The sequence below is a fragment of the Gossypium hirsutum genome, chromosome A13 (assembly GCF_007990345.1).
Source record: "Gossypium hirsutum isolate 1008001.06 chromosome A13, Gossypium_hirsutum_v2.1, whole genome shotgun sequence".
Lineage (NCBI taxonomy): Eukaryota > Viridiplantae > Streptophyta > Magnoliopsida > Malvales > Malvaceae > Gossypium > Gossypium hirsutum.
Window position 1 is genome coordinate 42,848,461 of NC_053436.1, and position 19,551 is coordinate 42,868,011.

Below are 19,551 nucleotides of genomic sequence, written 5' to 3' on the forward strand. Positions count from 1 at the left end.
ATATATCAGTCAACTAGTAAATCAAACAAGTAATCACCTAATCAACTACCTAACTCCACTAATTTGCATTGAAACTTACAAGATTAGCTTGTACAACTTGCATTGCTGACTTTTCAGTCAATCAATATCAAAACATTTACCTACTTAGTTCAACATGAACTAGATTACAAAAACAAACGAAATGGAACTAAAACAGCAAATAGATTGGCAGCTTCAAACTTCAGTTGCTGCACACCATGGCTCCACTGCTTGCTGCGATTCCAGAAGCTTGACCACCTTTGCATGTCGTGCATGGCCACCTTTGCATGGGAACTAAACTTAACACTCCTCCTTAGTTTCCATGCTAGTAACACCTAATTCCCTTTTGAATTTAACAAATTTAGACACATTGAGTGCCTTTGTGAAGATATCAGCAATTTGCACTTCTGAGTTGCAATGAATCAGCTCGATTTCATGAGCTTGTTCCATCTCCCTTATAACATGCAACTTAATATTGAAGTGCTTGGTTCTGCCATGAAAAATGGGATTTTTTGCAATTGCAACAGCAGATTTGTTGTCACAATAAATCTCTGTTGCCTCCTTTTGGTTTTGGTTTAAATCAGTCAAGATTTTTCTAAGCCATATGGCTTGGTTCACAGCAGATGCAGCAGCAACATATTCAGCTTCTGCTGTTGATTGTGCCACCAGACTTTGTTTCTTAGAACTCCAGCAAAACATGCCTGAGCCAAGACTGAATGCATATCCGGATGTGCTTCTCATGTCATCACTTGATCCAGCCCAGTCACTATCAACATAGCCTATTAGCTTCATGTTTTCAGCCCTTTTGAACAATACACCATGACCAATGGTGCCTTTGATGTATCTCAGCACTCTTTTAGCTGCTCGAAAGTGCTGATCATTGCAGCAATTCATGTATCTTGATAGCATACTAACAGCAAACATGATATCGGGCCTTGTGGCAGTCAAATACAACAGACTACCAATGAGACTCTTGTACATGGTCTCACAAATTGGTTCACCACTTCCTTGCCTTGAAAGCTTCACTCCAACAGCCATTGGTGTGCTTGTTGGCTTGCAGTTCTTCATAGAGAACTTGTCCAGGATCTTCATAGTAAAAGAACTCTGACAAAGAAAGATTCCCTTTTCTGTTTGGTTCACTTCCATTCCAAGGAAGTAGTTCATTCTGCCTAAATCAGACATTTCAAACATTTCCATCATTTTTCTTTTGAAATCTTCCAGCATTCTTCCATCTCCTCCAGTTATCAGTAGATCATCAACATAGAGTGACAGAATAAGCTGAGTTTGAGCTTGGTTCTTCTTCACATACAGTGTTGGTTCACTGGGACTTCTCTCAAATTCCAAACTGAGCAAGTAAGAGTCAATTCGAGCATACCAGGCTCGAGGAGCCTGTTTCAGGCCATATAAAGCCTTTTTCAGTCTGTACACCATGTGTTCTTTGCCAGTGATCACAAATCCTTGAGGCTGCTCGATGTAGATCTCTTCTTCCAGGAAGCCATTGAGAAATGCAGACTTAACATCAAGCTGATGAATGGTCCACTGATGTTGAGCAGCCAAGGCAACTATCATTCTAACTGTGTCAAGCCTGGCTACTGGTGCAAATGTCTCCAGATAGTCCAGACCATACCTTTGGCTAAATCCTTTAACAACAAGCCTGGCTTTTAGCTTGTTCAGACTGCCATCTGCATTCTGTTTTACTCGATAGACCCATTTTACTCCAATGGTCTTCTTTCCAGCAGGTTTATCAACAAGCTCCCATGTCTGGTTCTTTTCAATCATGTTGATTTCATTGACCATAGCTAGTTTCCAGCCTTTATCTGCCTCAGCCTCTTCAAAACTGCTAGGTTCTGCTATTGCAACCTGTGCCCTTTCATAAATATCATCTAGGGGCCTTGTGCCTCTCACAGGCACATCATCAACATCCATTTCAGGTTCTAGCTGCTCAAGTTCAGCTTGATTAGGCACTAGGTTTTCTGAAACTGCTTCTGGCTCATTTTTCTCCCAATTCCAGTAGGCTTTTTCATCAAAGATGACATCTCTGCTCACTTGGACTTTGTTTATCAAGGGATCCAGAACCCTGTAGCCCTTCTTGACTGAGCTGTAGCCTACTAGAACACCTGGTTGAGCCCTTTTAGAGAGCTTGTCTCTCTTTGCTGCTGGTATTTGTGCATAACACAGGCAACCAAACACCTTCAGATGTGCTAAGGAAGGTTTGAAACCAGACCAAGCCTCGAAAGGTGTCTCGGATGCAAGAGCTTTAGTAGGAAGCCTGTTCTGAAGGTAAACAGCAGTGTTTACTGCCTCAGCCCACATGGTCTTGGGCAGTTTCTTCTCAAACAGCAGACATCTGGCCATATCCATCAGACTTCTATTCTTTCTTTCAGCTACCCCATTCTGCTGAGGTGTGTAGACATTTGTAAGCTGATGTTTGATACCAGCATCATTGCAAATGGCTTGAAACTGAGCTGAAGTGTACTCAGTGCCATTATCAGTCCTTATCGATTTCAACTTGCAACCTGTTTCTGTTTCTACAGCATTTTTAAACTTCACAAACACTTGAGCTACCTCAGACTTGTGTTTTAAAAAGAAAATCCAGCAAAACCTTGTAAGGTCATCAATAAAGAGGATGAAATACCTGTTTTTGCTGAGTGATTCAGTCCTCATCGGGCCACATACATCAGAGTGCACCAGCTGCAGTCTTTCAGTAGCTCTCCAGGTTGAATTTGTAGGAAATGGCAGTCTTGCCTGTTTCCCCATTTGGCAAACTTCACACACATCATCATGCTCCACTGAGCTGATGAAGTTCTCTGCCAAGCCCTCTTTGGCCAATCGAGCCATTGATCTGAAGTTGGCATGTCCAAGCCTTTGATGCCAAAGCTTGGAGTCTTCAACAGAGGCTGTGTATGCTGAGTTTGAGTCATTTGCCCAGTGAACCTCAAAGCATTTATCAGTCATTGTGACTGTCATAAGGCTTGATCCACTTGGATCAGTAATATGGCATTGTTTATCCTTGAACACAACAGAATAACCTTTCTCGAGCAGTTGAGCTATGCTGAGAAGGTTTCTGTCAATCTGTGGTACCAACAGCACATTTGGAATGATCTTGTTGCCTGTGGGAGTACATATCAGCACTTCTCCTCTTCCTTCAGCCCTTATAAACTGACCATTTCCAACCTTGACCTTGGTTTTATAACTTTTGTCCAAGGTTTTAAACAAGGAGGCATCTGGTGACATGTGGTTAGTGCAACCACTGTCTAGCAACCAGCTTTTAGAGCATTTCTTCTCAGAAGCTACACAGGAAACAGCAAAGACCTGTTCTTCTTGGTCACTACTGTCCTCAGCTACTCGAGCTTCAACCTTTGACTGCTGAAATTGATTCTGCCTTGGCTTACTTCTGTTTTTGCAGACCCTTTCAACATGGCCCTTCTTCTTGCAGTGTTGGCATACTGCATCTGGCCTAAACCAGCATCTGTCTTCTGGATGGCCAGGCTTCTTGCAATATCTGCAGGGCTGGTCATTGCTCCTTGCAGCATCAGGCTTAGGCCTGTTTTTCCAGGGCCTTTTGCCTCTTTGAGCATTAGTGCTCGAGGTTTCTCTGGCCTTGGCTTGAAATGCACCTTCTTGGTGATCTTCAGCTCTGTTAGCTCTTCTTTGTTCCTGAGCATAAAAGGTGTTGATTAGCTCAGTCAAAGAGATGCTAGCAAGGTCTCTTGAGTCCTCTAGAGAGGATATCTTGGCCTCATATCTCTCAGGCAAAGTGGAGAGGACTTTCTCCACAATTCTTGCCTCATCAAAGTGCTCACCTAGGAGCCTTATGCTGTTAACCACTGCCATAATTCTATCTGAGTACTGCTTCACTGTTTCTTCTTCCTTCATCTTCAAATTCTCGAAATCCCTTCTCAAGTTTAGCAGCTGCTGTTGCCTTGTTCTCTCAGTGCCTTGAAACTCCTCCTTGAGCTTATCCCAGGCCTGTTTTGGAGTCTCACAGGCCATGATTCTGGTGAAGATGACATCTGACACACAGTTCTGGATGCAGGACATGGCTTTGTGCCTTTTGGTCCTCTCATCAGCATGTTGCCTAATCTGAGCTACTGTGGGATTAGCCCTCAGTGGTGCTGGCTCAGTATCTGTGTTGACAACTTCCCACAGATCGAAGGCCTGTAGGTAAGTCTTCATCTTGACCAGCCATATGTGAAAGCCTTCTCCATTGAAGACTGGTGGGGCTGCTGGTGAAAATCCTGAAGAAGCCATCAAGTTCTTTGTTTTGAAGCAACAGGTCCACTAAGACAAGAGCTCTCGATACCAATTGTTGGTGCAAGAGGCAGCAGCAAGCTGTTTCTAGCCTTGCTTGAGTAGTAAGCCTCGAGGCTTGGTGAAGAAGCAAACTCGGAAGCAACAACAGAAAGATGAAGCTAGCAAGTGAAAAACAGAAAAAGAGAGAAAAGATTGAATGAAAATGAGCTGATAACTTTCATTAACACATCAACAAGGCATTAAGCCATTACATATATCAGTCAACTAGTAAATCAAACAAGTAATCACCTAATCAACTACCTAACTCCACTAATTTGCATTGAAACTTACAAGATTAGCTTGTACAACTTGCATTGCTGACTTTTCAGTCAATCAATATCAAAACATTTACCTACTTAGTTCAACATGAACTAGATTACAAAAACAAACGAAATGGAACTAAAACAGCAAATAGATTGGCAGCTTCAAACTTCAGTTGCTGCACACCATGGCTCCACTGCTTGCTGCGATTCCAGAAGCTTGACCACCTTTGCATGTCGTGCATGGCCACCTTTGCATGGGAACTAAACTTAACAATTAGTATATATCCTCCTCATCTATTCATTTAAGACTGGTATCTTGGACTACTAACTTGGTCAAGTCACACTCAATTCAGCTAGTGAATCGATTTGTCAAAATAAATTATTTCCAAGTTGCAACTACTATTTCCTTTTTGGCAATATCAAAGCCCTTAGAGATTTTCCATAGTAGATGCCCAACTCTGCAACAGACGAACACACTTTCGAAACGCTAGTTATAAGTTTGGGTTGCAGAATGTATTCTTTAGGACTATAACATAACATGATAATAAAGATTTTATGGTTCATTACTTTGATCATGGTTTATCTGCCGACGAGTTAGATTAGTGTGTACCATATCTTGTTGACATGTCAATGACATACATGCACGTATTATTATATATTTGAATGTTCAATGTATGGTCTTTGTCTAATTTAGGAATCTATCAATGCTCCATATATCAAATGCCTTGAATACCAAATGTGAATGAATGGTCTATATCAAATGAATGCATCAAGGTGAAGTGTAAGCATCAATGTCCTTTTGAAACTGTTCTTGTTGGAAAATATCAGATGATTCCCAGCAACCGCATACTTTCAAAAGTTCCTATCTCTGCTTTTTCTTTACAATAGGTTACGAACTGAAAGAACAAGGAATAAAATGAAGCTTCCATTAGCAATCTGTAACAACTAAGTAATAAGTTTCTTAGTGGATATCAGTAGGTATTGTTCTTGATTCATGCATAAACTAATACTGGATTTTCCTATCTGTTTCTGTCAAACATAAAGAGATCGATCACTGAACTTGCGACAAATCCTCAAACATAAAGAGATTATTATACTTGAGACAAATCATATTGTTCAATAGATGGTTTTGTGTGATACAACATAATTCCCTACCAATTTGTGCATATAAGTTGAATTACTCGTTTAGTGAATCAGAAAACATGCATGCAACTATGTATTGGCATGCCATTTAGCAAAACAATGAATAGTTTGATCTGCATATAGTTTATAGCAGTTTTTTTCTTTCTGACTTTCACTCATTGATATTGTTGAGTTTTTGAACAATTTATCGGAAGGAAGTATGAAGCTCAATGTAGAACTTGAGTAACAACGTAATAAATTCGGATAAAGAATGAAAGAAGATTGAGCTTCAAAAGGCTCGATATTTGCAGGATAAACAAACAAAATTTTACTTGGTAAAAGAAAGTAAAAATTGAGAGAGTATTTTTCTTAAATGATTTCTATTGAAGCTCATTAATTAAAAAGATGACATAATGCCAATACATATACCAGTCATAAGCTGGTCAGCTTTAACAGGTTTCACTTACTATTTTTAGGCTTTATTGCAACTTGCACAACTTGCACATTGCAACTTGCAAATCACAACTTGCACAAGTAGGTAAGTTGATCTATCAATCTTATCAGCACCCAATTACATTAAATACACTACGTACCTACTTAGTTCTAATTTAACTAAGTTACAAAATATTACTTAAAGTATCAAAATGAAACTGAAATTAAACAGTAGCATCAACTTCAGTAGCTGCATGTATACTTCATGTGCTGCAAGTGCGACTTGATCTGCTTCTTCATACTTCATCCGCATAACTTATGTTGCATGGTCTATTCCTTGGTTGCTTTATCTGCTGCATGCATGCCAACTTCAACACTTCTCCTTGGCTTGCATGCTGCAAACTCCCATTTTGGCTCTTAAATCTTCAAATCTTAATCAACAAGTTGTTCTTCATAACTGCAATGAATCAGCTTCACTTCTTGAGCTTGCTCCATCTCTCTAGCAAAGTGAAATTTGATCTTGAAGTGTTTCATTTTCCCATGGAATACTGGATTTTTTGTAATTACAACAGCAAATTGGTTGTCACAATTTATCTCTGTTGCTTCCCTTTGGTGTAGATTCAAATCAGCCATGATCTTTCTCAGCCTAATGGCTTGATTAACAGCACTAGCAGTTGCTACATATTCTGTTTCAGCAGTTGATTGAGCAACAACATTTTTCTTCTTCGAACTCCAACAAAAAATGGCTGAACCAAGGGTGAATAGATACCCTGACGAACTCTTCATATCATTTATTGATCTAGCCCAATCACTATCATCATAGCCAATTAATTTCATGTTATCAACTTTGCTAAACAACATTCCATAGCTCTGTGTATCTTTGATGTACCTGAGCACTCTTTTGGCAGCTTGAAAGTGCTTTTCATTGCAGCTATGCATGAATCTTGAAAGCAAACCCACAACAAACATAATGTTTGCCTAGTGGCAATTAAATAGAGTAAACATCCAACTAGACTTCTGTAGGTTGATTCACTAACCTTCTCAAAATCACCTTGGCTTGATAGTTTTTCTCCAATGGCAATTAGTGTACTTGTTGCCTTTCAATTTTTCATGGAGAATTTGCTTAGAATTTTGGAGACAAAAGCTTTCTGGCTTAGGAAGATTCCATGCTGTGTTTGTGATACTTCCATGCCAAGGAAGTAAGACATTTGTCCCAAATCAAACATCTCAAACACTTGTTGCATTTTGCACTTGAAATCTATCAGCATTGCTTGGTCCCCTCCTGGTACTAACAGAACATCAACATATAGAGACACTATCAGTTAAGTTTCACTACCTTGCTTTTTCACATACAATGTAGGCTCACTGATGCTTCTTTCAAATCCAAGGCTAGCTAGATAGCCATTGATCCTACTATATCATGCTCTTGGAGCTTGTTTCAAGCCATACAAGGCTTTCTTCAGTTTGTACACCTTGTCTTCTTCACCAACAATTTTGAAGCCTTCAGGCTGCTCAACATATATCTCTTCTTCAAGGAAACCATTAAGAAAGGCTATCTTCACATCGAGCTGATGGATTTTCCATTGCATTTGTACTACTAAGACAACTAGCAGCCTTATGGAATCAAGCCTAACCACTGGTGCAAAGGTTTCAAAGTAGTCAATGCCATACTTTTGGCTAAACCCTTTTACAATCAGCCTTGCTTTCAGTTTGTTCAAGCTTCTATCAGTATTGTGCTTTTTCTAAACACCCACTTCACTCTAATGACTTTTCTGTTGAGTGGTCTTTCAACTAGCTGCCAGGTCTGATTCTTCTCAATCATACTGATTTCATCAGCCATTTCCTGTTTCCAGCCTTGATAAGCTTCAGCTTCTTCAAAGCAGCTTGGTTCAACTGTAACACCCCATACTCGTGCCCTACACCGGGACGGGATATGAGGCATTACCTAACTTGATCTTATGCATACAAACGTTTTCATATCACCAAAACATGGTCAAATTAAAAACTTTTTCAATTTTTATTATAAACTTTTTAATAAGAGCCTACGAGGCTCAAAACATCCATTGGAACCCATTCAAAATCAATCTGAGTCCTTCAAAGAACTCTGAAACTAACACTTAAAACAGGGGCACACGCCTATGTGAGAGGGGCAACATGCTCGTGTGACCATTTAGGCATGGTCTTGCAGAGCCACATGGCCTAAGCACATTGTGACACGCCCATGTCTTTTACCCATGTAGATTTATTTTCTAATTCAAAACTATAAGGGTTTTCACACGGCCTGACATACGCCCGTGTCCATAAACCGTGTCCTTCACACGGCCATCACCTGCTGGTGTGTAAAAACTTGGACATTATGTTTCCGACGTTAGCAATCCTTAAGGGCCACACGGCCAAGGCACACGCCCTTGTGCTAGACCCTGCCCTTCACACGGCTGAGGCACACGGCAGTATCTCTGCCCGTGTGTTTACTACCATGCGTACTGACTTGAAATTTTTATGTGCATAAACCGTGTCCTTCACACGGCCATCACCCGCTGGTGTGTAAAAACTTGGACATTATGTTTCCGACGTCAGCAATCCTTAAGGGCCACACAGCCAAGGCACACGCCCTTGTGCTAAACCCTGCCCTTCACACGGCTGAGGCACACGGCAGTGTCTCTGCCCGTGTGTTTACTACCATGCATACTGACTTGAAATTTTTATGTGCAGGGGACACACGGCTGAACAACACACCCATGAAGTTGACCATGTGTCACTGACGGCCTAGATACACGCCCGTGTGTCTACCTGTGTGGACAAAATAAGGCTTTTTACTAAGCCTCCTTGCCACCCTTACATATCCCTATCTACACAAGATCAACCAAGATCAATACGAACATAACATGCATAACCGAAACAGCCACAACCATTAGAATTTTGCAACATTGCATTGAATAATAATTGGTGTTAGCCAACATTCATGGTCTATACAAAATTAGTATCATTTTTATCATATGAGCCAACATATTATGGCTAACTAACAAAATAATAAAGAAAAGACTCCAGCCCTTATACATGCCAGAAAATAAAAACAATTAAACTAGCTATACCAAGGTCTTAAGTGATAGTGTGATCGAAGCTTTAAGACGTCACTAGATTCCCGATGCTAGCTTGGCAGAACTATAAGGAAAGAAAAGAAAGGAGGGTAAGCGTGGAAGCTTAATAAGTACATATATGCAAATAAAGTGTAATTAAAAGAAAATCATATTCGTCAAATGGTAACTTGTAATGCTTAAAAGATATAAATCCTTTAACATCTCTATCTTACTCTTCCTTTCATTCATGTATACTTAATGCATCTCATCCCTTACTCAGGTACTATCCATAAGTTCAGTATACATACCTCATCAAGCTTTCACCAATTAAATCTTCAATGTTACCCGTTGAACTCTCGGAATACATATGGATAGGCGGGAAATTTGCATCTAATTACCATATAAGAAATCAGGGCTACCTCGTGCTATGAAACGCTCACATTTGAGCTACTCGCGGGCCTTTTTATCAGGTGAGGACTTGGACCCCATAGCTATCATGTAACGTTCGCTCATTGAACCACTTACGGGTTTGTACACAAAGCTAGTACCCGGACCCAGGTTACCTATACCATTCATATCATGAACTCAGACTCAACTCATGAGTTCAGACCACATAATTTTTATAACATACCCCTTTGTATCCTATGATATGTCTAAGGTCCAACGGGATTTCATAACTAGCCGAATAGCATCGTACTTGCTCATAATGTACTTTACTCACATAACATGTCATTTTTACATTCATGGAAACAAATAAAATTTAGATACATAACAACAATGAACCAATTACACATGTATATTATCAAAATATTCCAAAGTAAGCTTCAATAACACATTATTCACATATGTACTTACCTTGATACAAAATGATGAAGGCGAGCTTAATCCTCATAAACTTTGCTCTTACCCTGATCAAGACCCGAATCACCCTTCTCTTGATCTAAATTAATAAAATTCATTTATTTCATCAGCACATCAATTTGGACACTCAAAATTTCATAATTGGGTGAAATGACTATTTTGCCCTAAGACTTTTACAAAATGACCATTTTACCCCTATGCTCGAAAGTCATTTTTTTATCGAATTTCTCCCTATTATAAGCCTAGCCGAACCCTTTTTACTCTTATAGAAATCCAAAATTTCCACTATTTCACACATTTATCACTATTTTACAACTTATGCAAAATAGTCCCTATTAGGGTTTTCATGAGAAATCCCTTCACAAAAGTTGTTTATTACTCATCTAAGACTCATATTATTCCACAAAAATTCAGAAAACAACCTAAATGCTCTCATGGAAAAATCGTAAACTTCCAACCATTTTGTAAAATAGTCCTCTCATTAGAAAGCTCATGACAGAAGAGTCGTAAAAATGTAAAAATCATTAAGAAAACTCATTAAAATCACTTACTTGTAGAGAGACTAAGTGGCTGAAAATTTTGAAGCTCAAAAAACCTCTAATGGCTGCATTTTTCATTTTGAAAATAGTCCTCTTTATTTTATTCTTACTCTAGTCAAAATTGGTCACCAACCCACCTAATTTTGACCATTTCTCTTTCTTTTGTCTCCTATGGCCGGCTAGCCTAAGCATTGGGGGTCTATTTGCTCTTTAAAGGCCCCAAATTTAGGTTCTTTAGCTAATTGACACCCTTATCTAACAAAATAGGTTTTTTGCATTTTATGCGATTTAGACATTTTTCGTAATTAAGCAAGCAATCGCTAAAATTAATTCACCAAAATTTCCATGCACTTATCTACTCTTGTTACAATACATAAAATGATATTTAAAATAATTTCCTCAACCTCGGGTTAGTGGTTTCGAAACCAAATTTTTGACTAGCCACAAAATCGACCTGTTACAATTTTTCCCTTTTAGGGATTTTTGTCCCTGAAAATGTTATCGATAAAAAGGTTTGGGTATTGGCTTTTCATGATTTCTTCGAGCTCCCATGTGGCATCTTCAACCCCATGTCTCTGCCATAACACTATCGCAAGAGGAATGTTCTTATTTCTCAGTTGCTTAACTTCTCGAGCTAGGATCTTAACAGGTTCCTCACCATAAGACATATCCGATCTAATCTCTACTTCAATCGGAGAAATCGCATGTGAAGGGTCAGAGCGATATTGGCGTAACATGACACATGGAATACGTCACGGATCTTTTCCAATTCCGATGGTAAAGCTAACTGATAGGCTACCGATTTGACTCTTTCAATCACTTCATAAGGTCTGATAAAATGTGGACTCAGTTTACCCTTTTTACCGAATCTAAGAACCTTTCTCCACGAGGATACTTTTAAAAATACTTTATCACCAACTTGAAACTTGATCTCTTTTCGTTTCAAATTCGCGTAAGATTTCTGTCTATCCGAAGTAGCCTTTAAACAATCACGAATCACCTTAACTTTTTCTTTGGTCTTCTTGACTAAGTCGACCGTGTGAATCTGACTCTCTGTAAGCTCGGTCCAATACAGAGGCATTCGGTACTTACGCCCATACAACGCTTCATAAGGTGCCATTTTCAAACTCGACTGAAAGCTGTTATTATAAGCAAACTCCGCCGGTCACAAATACTTTTCCCAACTACCCTGAAACTTCAATACACAACATCGGAGCATGTCTTCCAAGGTTTGAATTACTCACTCTTATTGGCCATCAGTCTGCAGGTGGAAAGCCGTACTAAAATTTAACTTTGTACCCAAAGCTTCTTGAAGCTTTTTTCAAAACTGCGATGTGAACCTCGGATCTCTCTCCAATATGAGATACAAAGGTACTCCTTGTAACTTTACGGTTTCTAAAATATATAACTCGGCTAGCTTGTCGAGTGGGAAATCGGTGTGTACCGGAATAAAAAGAGCTACTTTGTCAGTCGATCAACCACAACCCACACAACATCTTTCTTTCTCGGGGTCACCGGCAAACCCGTTACAAAATCCCTAGTAATTCGATCCCACTTCCACCCTGGGACCATAATAGACTGAAGTAAACTCGAAGGTAATTGGTGCTCAACTTTCACTTGTTGCCATACTAGGCATTTGGATACGAACTCTGAAATATCTCTTCATTCCCGGCCACCAATACATTTTCTTCAAATTGTTGTACATTTTCGGACTCCCAGGGTGCACTAATAAACAACCACTATGTGCCTCACCTAAAATCTTCTGAATCTATCCGGTGCCCTTAGGAACACAAATCCATTCCCGAAATCTCAAGCAACCATCGGAACCAACCTGAAAATCTGATTCAACATCCGATTTGCACTGGGTTTTCTTGGATAGTAATTTACTGTCACTCTTCTGAGTCTCGCAAATTTTTTGAAGAAACTTCGGTCTAGCTTTTGACTCTGCTAGAACCGAACCATCCTCTAACAAGGTCAATCATGCGTTCATTGCTCTCAATGCAAACAATGATTTTCTACTTAATGTATCAGCGACCACGTTCGCTTTTCCCGGATGGTAGTCGATAATCAACTCATAATCCTTTAATAGTTCCAACCATCTCCATTGCCTCAGATTTAAATCCTTCCGGGTCATCAAATATTTAAGACTTTTATGATCTGTGTATACATGGCATATTTCTCCGAACAAATAGTGTCACCAGATTTTCAGAGCGAACACTATGGAAGCCAACTTTAGGTCGTGTGTCGGATAATTCTTCTCGTGAGGTTGCAACTGTCTCGAGGCATAAGCCACAACTTTGCCCTCTTGCATAAGTATACATCCCAACCCATTTAAAAAAGCATCACTATAGATCAAGAACTCTTTTCCTGATTTGGATTGTACTAATACTGGAGCCTCAGCCAATAACATCTTCAACTTCTCGAAACTCTACTGACACTTATCCGATCATTCAAACTTAACTCTTTTTTTGCAGCAACCTTGTCATGGGAGTCGCAATCATAGAGAAGTCCTTTACAAATCTCTTGTAATAACTGCCCAACCCTAAAAAACTTCTAACCTCAGTTACATTCTTTGGTGGTTTCCATTCAATAATAGTAGAAACCTTGTAAGGATCAATCCTAATGCCATCAATCGAGACAATATAACCCCAAAAGCCGACTTCTCGAAGCCAAAATTCACTTTTACTAAATTTTGCATACAACTGATTATCCCTCAGTGTTTGCAAAATGGTTCTCAAGTGTTAAGTATGTTCTACCTTGTCTCTAGAATAGATTAGGATATCATCGATGAATACAACAACAAACTTATCTAGATATAGCCGAAATACCCTATTCATTAAATCCATAAACAGGGCGGGAGCATTTGCTAAGCCGAAAGGTATGATGAGAAACTCAAAGTGGCGATACCACGTCCTAAAAGCGGTTTTAGGCACATCTGCTTCTCTAAATCGTAGTTGATAGTAGCCAGATCTCAAGTCTATCTTAGAAAACCATGCTGCTCCATTCAGTTGGTCAAACAAGTCGTCAATTCGTGGAAACGGGTATTTGTTCTTGATCGTCCTCTTATTTAACTGCCGGTAATCTATGCACAACCTTATAGATCCATTTTTCTTTTTTCAAAAATAACACTGGAGCACCGCACGGTGAAAAGCTTGGTCTTACGAAACCCTTGTCGATCAATTCTTGCAATTGTGACTTTAATTCTTTCAGCCTCTCTATTAGGGGGTAGCCCAGAAAATTCTTCTGAGAATACATCCACATATTCACTTACAACCGACACTGACTCAATCTTCAACTCAGATTCCTTAGTATTCATTACAAAAGCCAAATAAGCTTCACATCCTTTCTTCAAACATTTCTAGGCAGACATTGAGGATTTTACAATAGGCAAGTTCCCTGGTTCACTTGATTCAACCCAAAGGGTTTTACTGTTTTCACATTTCAGTCTAACAACCTTTTGTCTACAGTATACTACAGCATCATGGAATGCCAATCAATCCATTCCCAATATGACATCAAACTCATCAAAGGGTAACAACATCAAATTTGTCGGAAAACAATAGCCTTTAACTACCAGAGGACATTTCTTGCATACTTTATCAACTATCACATGTTTGCCCAACAGGTTAGACACTTTAATCATAAACTCCGTAGACTCAATAGGTATATTGGTGCTAGACACCAATTTCATGCATACATACGAATGAGTAGAACCAGGGTCAATCAAAGCAATAATAGTATTATCATAGAGAGTAGACATTCCGAGTACGAATGTCTAGCAGATGCGTGGAAACGAGAGTAGACATTTATAGATTTCTCAGACTGAGATGGAAATGACTTGCTCGCATGCCTCTTCCTTGCATCTCTAGTTTCAGATTCAGTTTTCTTCTTTTCCTTGATTAATTCCTCGGCTTTACAAGCCTAATCAATGAGTACTACGAACTCTTTCAACTCAAGGACATCCACTGACAGTCTAATGTCCTCATTAAGTTTGTCTTCGAACCTTCGACACATCTTGGCCTCGAGGATACACACTCTCGATCATACTTACTATGTCAGACGGACTCTCTTTCATATTCAGTAACCGTCATACGGCCTTGTTTCAAATCAAGAAATTCCTTACGCTTTTGATCCGTAAAGCTTTCACTGATGTATTTCTTCCGGAATTCCTCTTGGAAGAATTCCCATGTGACCCTTTCATGAGGAACCACTAAGACTAACATCTTCCACCATTAGTATGCTGAGTCTCTCAACAAAGATACGGCACACTTCAAGTATTCTTCGGGAGTGTAGGATAATTCATCAAATACCCTGATGGTATTTTCAAGCTAGAATTCTACCCTTTTAGGGTCATTATCTTTATTAACACAAAACTACTCAGCTCTATGCTTCCAGATCTTGTCCACTGGAGGTCTATTCTGCCTCTCAAAATGCATACCCTGGGGTGCTACAGGGACAGGTTGAGGAATAAGTGGGGGAGGAGGGGGTTGAGTATTTAGGTTTGCTCGGACGAACTCCGTGTACCATTCATTCATTATGTGGAGAAAGGCCTCCCGAGCCCTTTCTCCTCCAACATGACTAACTGTGGGAGGTCAATTATCGGATGGCACTGCCCCTCCAATAAGAGCTGACGCATTACTTTCTACATCATTCGCCATAGTTTGATCGAGATCCATTACTATATGAAAACACAATTTAAAAAAAATCAAGAGCCGTCACACTATCACAATTTATCTATGACATGCAAAGCTAGACTCGTACACAAGCTACGTTAGTTAGAGAACCCACTGAACTGTAGCTCTGATACCACTAAATGTAACACCCCACACCTGTGCCCTACGCCGGGACAAAATATGAGGCATTACCTAACTTGATCTCATGCATACAAACATTTTCATATCACCAAAACATGGTCAAATTAAATTTTTTTTCAATTTTTATTATAAACTCCTTAATAAGAGCCTACGAGGCTCAAAACATCCATTAGAACCCATTCAGAATCAATCCGGGTCCTTCAAAGAATTCTGAAAAAAACACTTAACACAGGGGCATACGCCCATGTGAGATGGACAACACACCCGTGTGACCATTTAAGCATGGTCGTGCTGAAGCCAAACGATCCAAGCACATTAGGACACGCCCGTGTCGATTACCCGTGTGGATTTATTTTCTAAGTCGAACCTACAGGAGTTTTCACACGGCCTGACATACGCCCGTGTCCACGAACCGTGTCTTTCACACGACTATGACACGCCTGTGTCCTAGCCCGTGTGCAAAAACTTGGACATTCTATTTCTAACGTCAATAATCCTTAAGGGCCACATGGCCAAGGCACACTCCCATGTGCTAGGTCGTGCCCTTCACATGGTTAAGACACACGGCTGTGTCTCTGCCCATGTGTTTACTACCATGCATACTGACTTGAAATTTTTACGTGCAGGAGACACACGGCTGAACAACACACCCATGGGGTTGACCGTGTGTCTCAGACGGCCTAGATACACGCCCGTGTGTCTATCCGTGTGGAAAAGATAAGGCTATTTACCAAGCCTCTTTGCCACCCTTACAAACCCCTATCAACACTAGATCAACCAAGATTAATATGAATATAACATGCATAACCAAAACAGCCACAACCATTAGAAATTTGCAACATTGTATTGAATAATAATTGGTGTTAGCCAACATTCATGGTAACTTGTCATGCTTAAAAGATATAAATCCTTTAACATCTCTATCTTACTCTTCCTTTACTTCATGTATACTTAATGCATCTCGTCCCTTACTCAAGTACTATCCATAAGTTCAGTATACATACCTCATCAAGTTTTCACCAATTAAATCTTCAATGTTACCCGTTGAACTCTCGGAATACATATGGATATGCGGGGAATTTGCATCCAATTACCATAAAAGAAAATAGGGCTACCTCATGCTATGAAACACTCACATTTGAGCTACTGGTGGGACTTTTTATCAGGTCAGGACCCGGACCCTATAGCTATCATGTAACATTCGCTCATTAAGCCACTCACGGGTCTGTACACAAAGCCAGTACCCGGACCCACGTTACCTATAACATTCATCTCATGAACTCAGACTCAACTCATGAGTTCAGACCACATAATTTTTATAACATACCCCTTTGTATCCTATGCTATGTCTAAGGTCCAACGGGATTTCATAACTAGCCGAATAGCATCGTACTTGCTCACAATGTACTTTACTCACATAACATGTCATTTATACATTCATGGCAACAAATAGAATTTAGATACATAATAGCAATGAGCCAACTACACATGTATATTATCAAAATATTCCAAAGTAAGCTTCAATAACACATTTTTCACATATGTACTTACCTTGATACAAAATGATAAAGACGAGCTTAATCCTCGTAAACTTTGCTCTTACCCTGATCAAGACCCGAATCACGCTTCTCTTGATCTAAATTAATAAAATTCATTTATTTCATCAGCACATCAATTTGGACACTCAAAATTTCATAATTGGGCAAAATGACTATTTTGCCCTTAGACTTTCACAAAATGACCATTTTACCCATATGCTCGAAAGTTAATTTTTTTATCGAATTTCTTCCTATTATAAGCCTAGTCGAACCCTTTTTACTCTTATAGCAATCCAAAATTTCCACTATTTCACACATTTATCATCTATTTTACAACTTACATAAAATAGTCCCGACTAGGGTTTTTCTGAGAAATCCCTTGACAAAAGTTGTTTATTACTCATCTAAGACTCATATTATTCCACAAAAATTCAGAAAACAACCTAAATGTTGCCATGGAAAATCCGCAAACTTTCAACCGTTTTGTAAAATAGTCCCATCATTAGAAAGCTCATGACACGAGGGTCTAAAAAATGTAAAAATCATTAAGAAAAATCATTAAAATCACTTACTTGTAGAGAGACTAAGTGGCTGAAAATTTTGAAGCTCAAAAACCCTCTAAGGCTGTATTTTTTTGGTGATGAAGAAGAAGCGGAAAAGATGATATCTTTTTCTCTTTATTTTATTCTTATTCTAGTCAAAATTTGTCACCAACCTACCTAATTTTGACCATTTCTCTTTCTTTTGTCTCCTATGGTTGGGTAGCCTAAGCATTAGGGGTCTAATTGCTCTTTAAAGGCCCCTAATTTAGGTTCTTTAGCTAATTAACACCATTATCTAACAAAATAGGACTTTTGCACTTTATGTGATTTAGTCCTTTTTCGTAATTAAGCAAGCAATCGCTAAAATTAATTCACCAAAATTTACGCGCACTTATCTAATCTTGTTACAATACATAAAATAGTATTTAAAATAATTTCCTTGACCTCGGGTTAATGGTTTCGAAACTACTTTTCTAACTAGCCCCAAAATCAGCATGTTACATCAACTGCAGCCACATGAGCTATTTCATAAATCTTAGCCAATAGTCTAGTGCCTCTGAATGGTTCATCATCAATGTCCATTTCAAGAAAATTTTGATCATCTTCAGTCTGATCTGTGACCAAATCTTCAACAGCAGTTTTTGGTTTATTTTTATCCTAGTTCCAACCGGACTTTACATCGAATACAACATCTCTACTCACAGAGACCTTGTTTGTTGAAGGATCAAGTATCCTATAACCCTTCTTGATACTGCTGTAGCCCACCAGAATACCAGGTTGAGATTTCTTAGTAAGCTTGTCTTTTTTTCTGCTGGAACATAGCATAACAAATGGAGCCAAAGACTCTTAGGTGAGCCAGTGAAGGTTTGAACCCGAACCAGTCCTTGAATGGAGTTTTCTGAGCCAAAGCCTTGGTTGGGAGCCTGTTTTAGAAGTAAACAGCAGTGTTAACTACTTCTGCCCAAAATGTCTTAGGTAAATTTCTTTCAAACATTAGGCATCTTGTAACACCCCGAACCCGAGACCGACACCGGAGTCGGACACGAGATGTTAACAAACTTTGAAAAATTTTTCCAGACACTGCCCAGTCTGAGTACTAGTCGCTTCAAAAATCATATCTTGAGTTTCACAACTCGAAAATCAGTTTTGTGATTTTTCCCTGAAACTAGACTCATGTCCCCACCTATGTATTTTTTTCTAGAATTTTTGGTCGGGCCAATTAGTACAGTTTATTAGTCAAAGTCTCCCATGTTACAGGGGTCGACTACACTGACCTTTTCCCATTACGACTTGGATATCTCTCTGCACAGAGCTTCAATACTGATGCCGTTTGTTTCTATAGAAACTAGACTCAGAGAGGAATCCATACATATATGGTATGACCCATAATTATCTCTGGTCAATTTATAGTGAATTTCCAAAGTCGGAACAGGAAATCCAGAAACTGTTCTGGCCCTGTTCCACAAGAACCCGAATATCTCTTACTGTACAGTTCATATGATTGTTTCGTTACTTTCATATGAAAGTAGATTCATCAAGGTTCGATTACGTAATTTATTCACTATTTAATTCCACTCATACTATTTTTAGTGATTTTCCAAATCTACGTCACTGCTGCTGTCAGCATCTACCTTTAAGGTAGGCTTTACCTATTTCATGGTTCAACTAGCCCTTTTTGCATACATAACACAATTTATGAAAGTGATTAACCATCCCCGTGGCCAATCCTTGTCAAGCATATCCACACTAAATGATTATAACATTATACTTAAACACATATAAGCCATTTTCACATGGCTATCCAAAACTTATACATCACATAAAGTACTCGAAAAACAACAATGGGTAGTCCTATACATGCCATATCAAAATTCAACCAAAATAGTACCCAAAAGAGCCTTTGATAGTGTGGGCGACTTCGACTTCAAGATCCCGAGTCCGATAGCTGGAGAACCAAAAAATCTATAAAACAGAGGAGCAATGGAACGAAGTAAGCAATTTATGCTTAGTAAGTTTTGAGCAAGAAATTCCAGCATAAACAAAGAATAACAC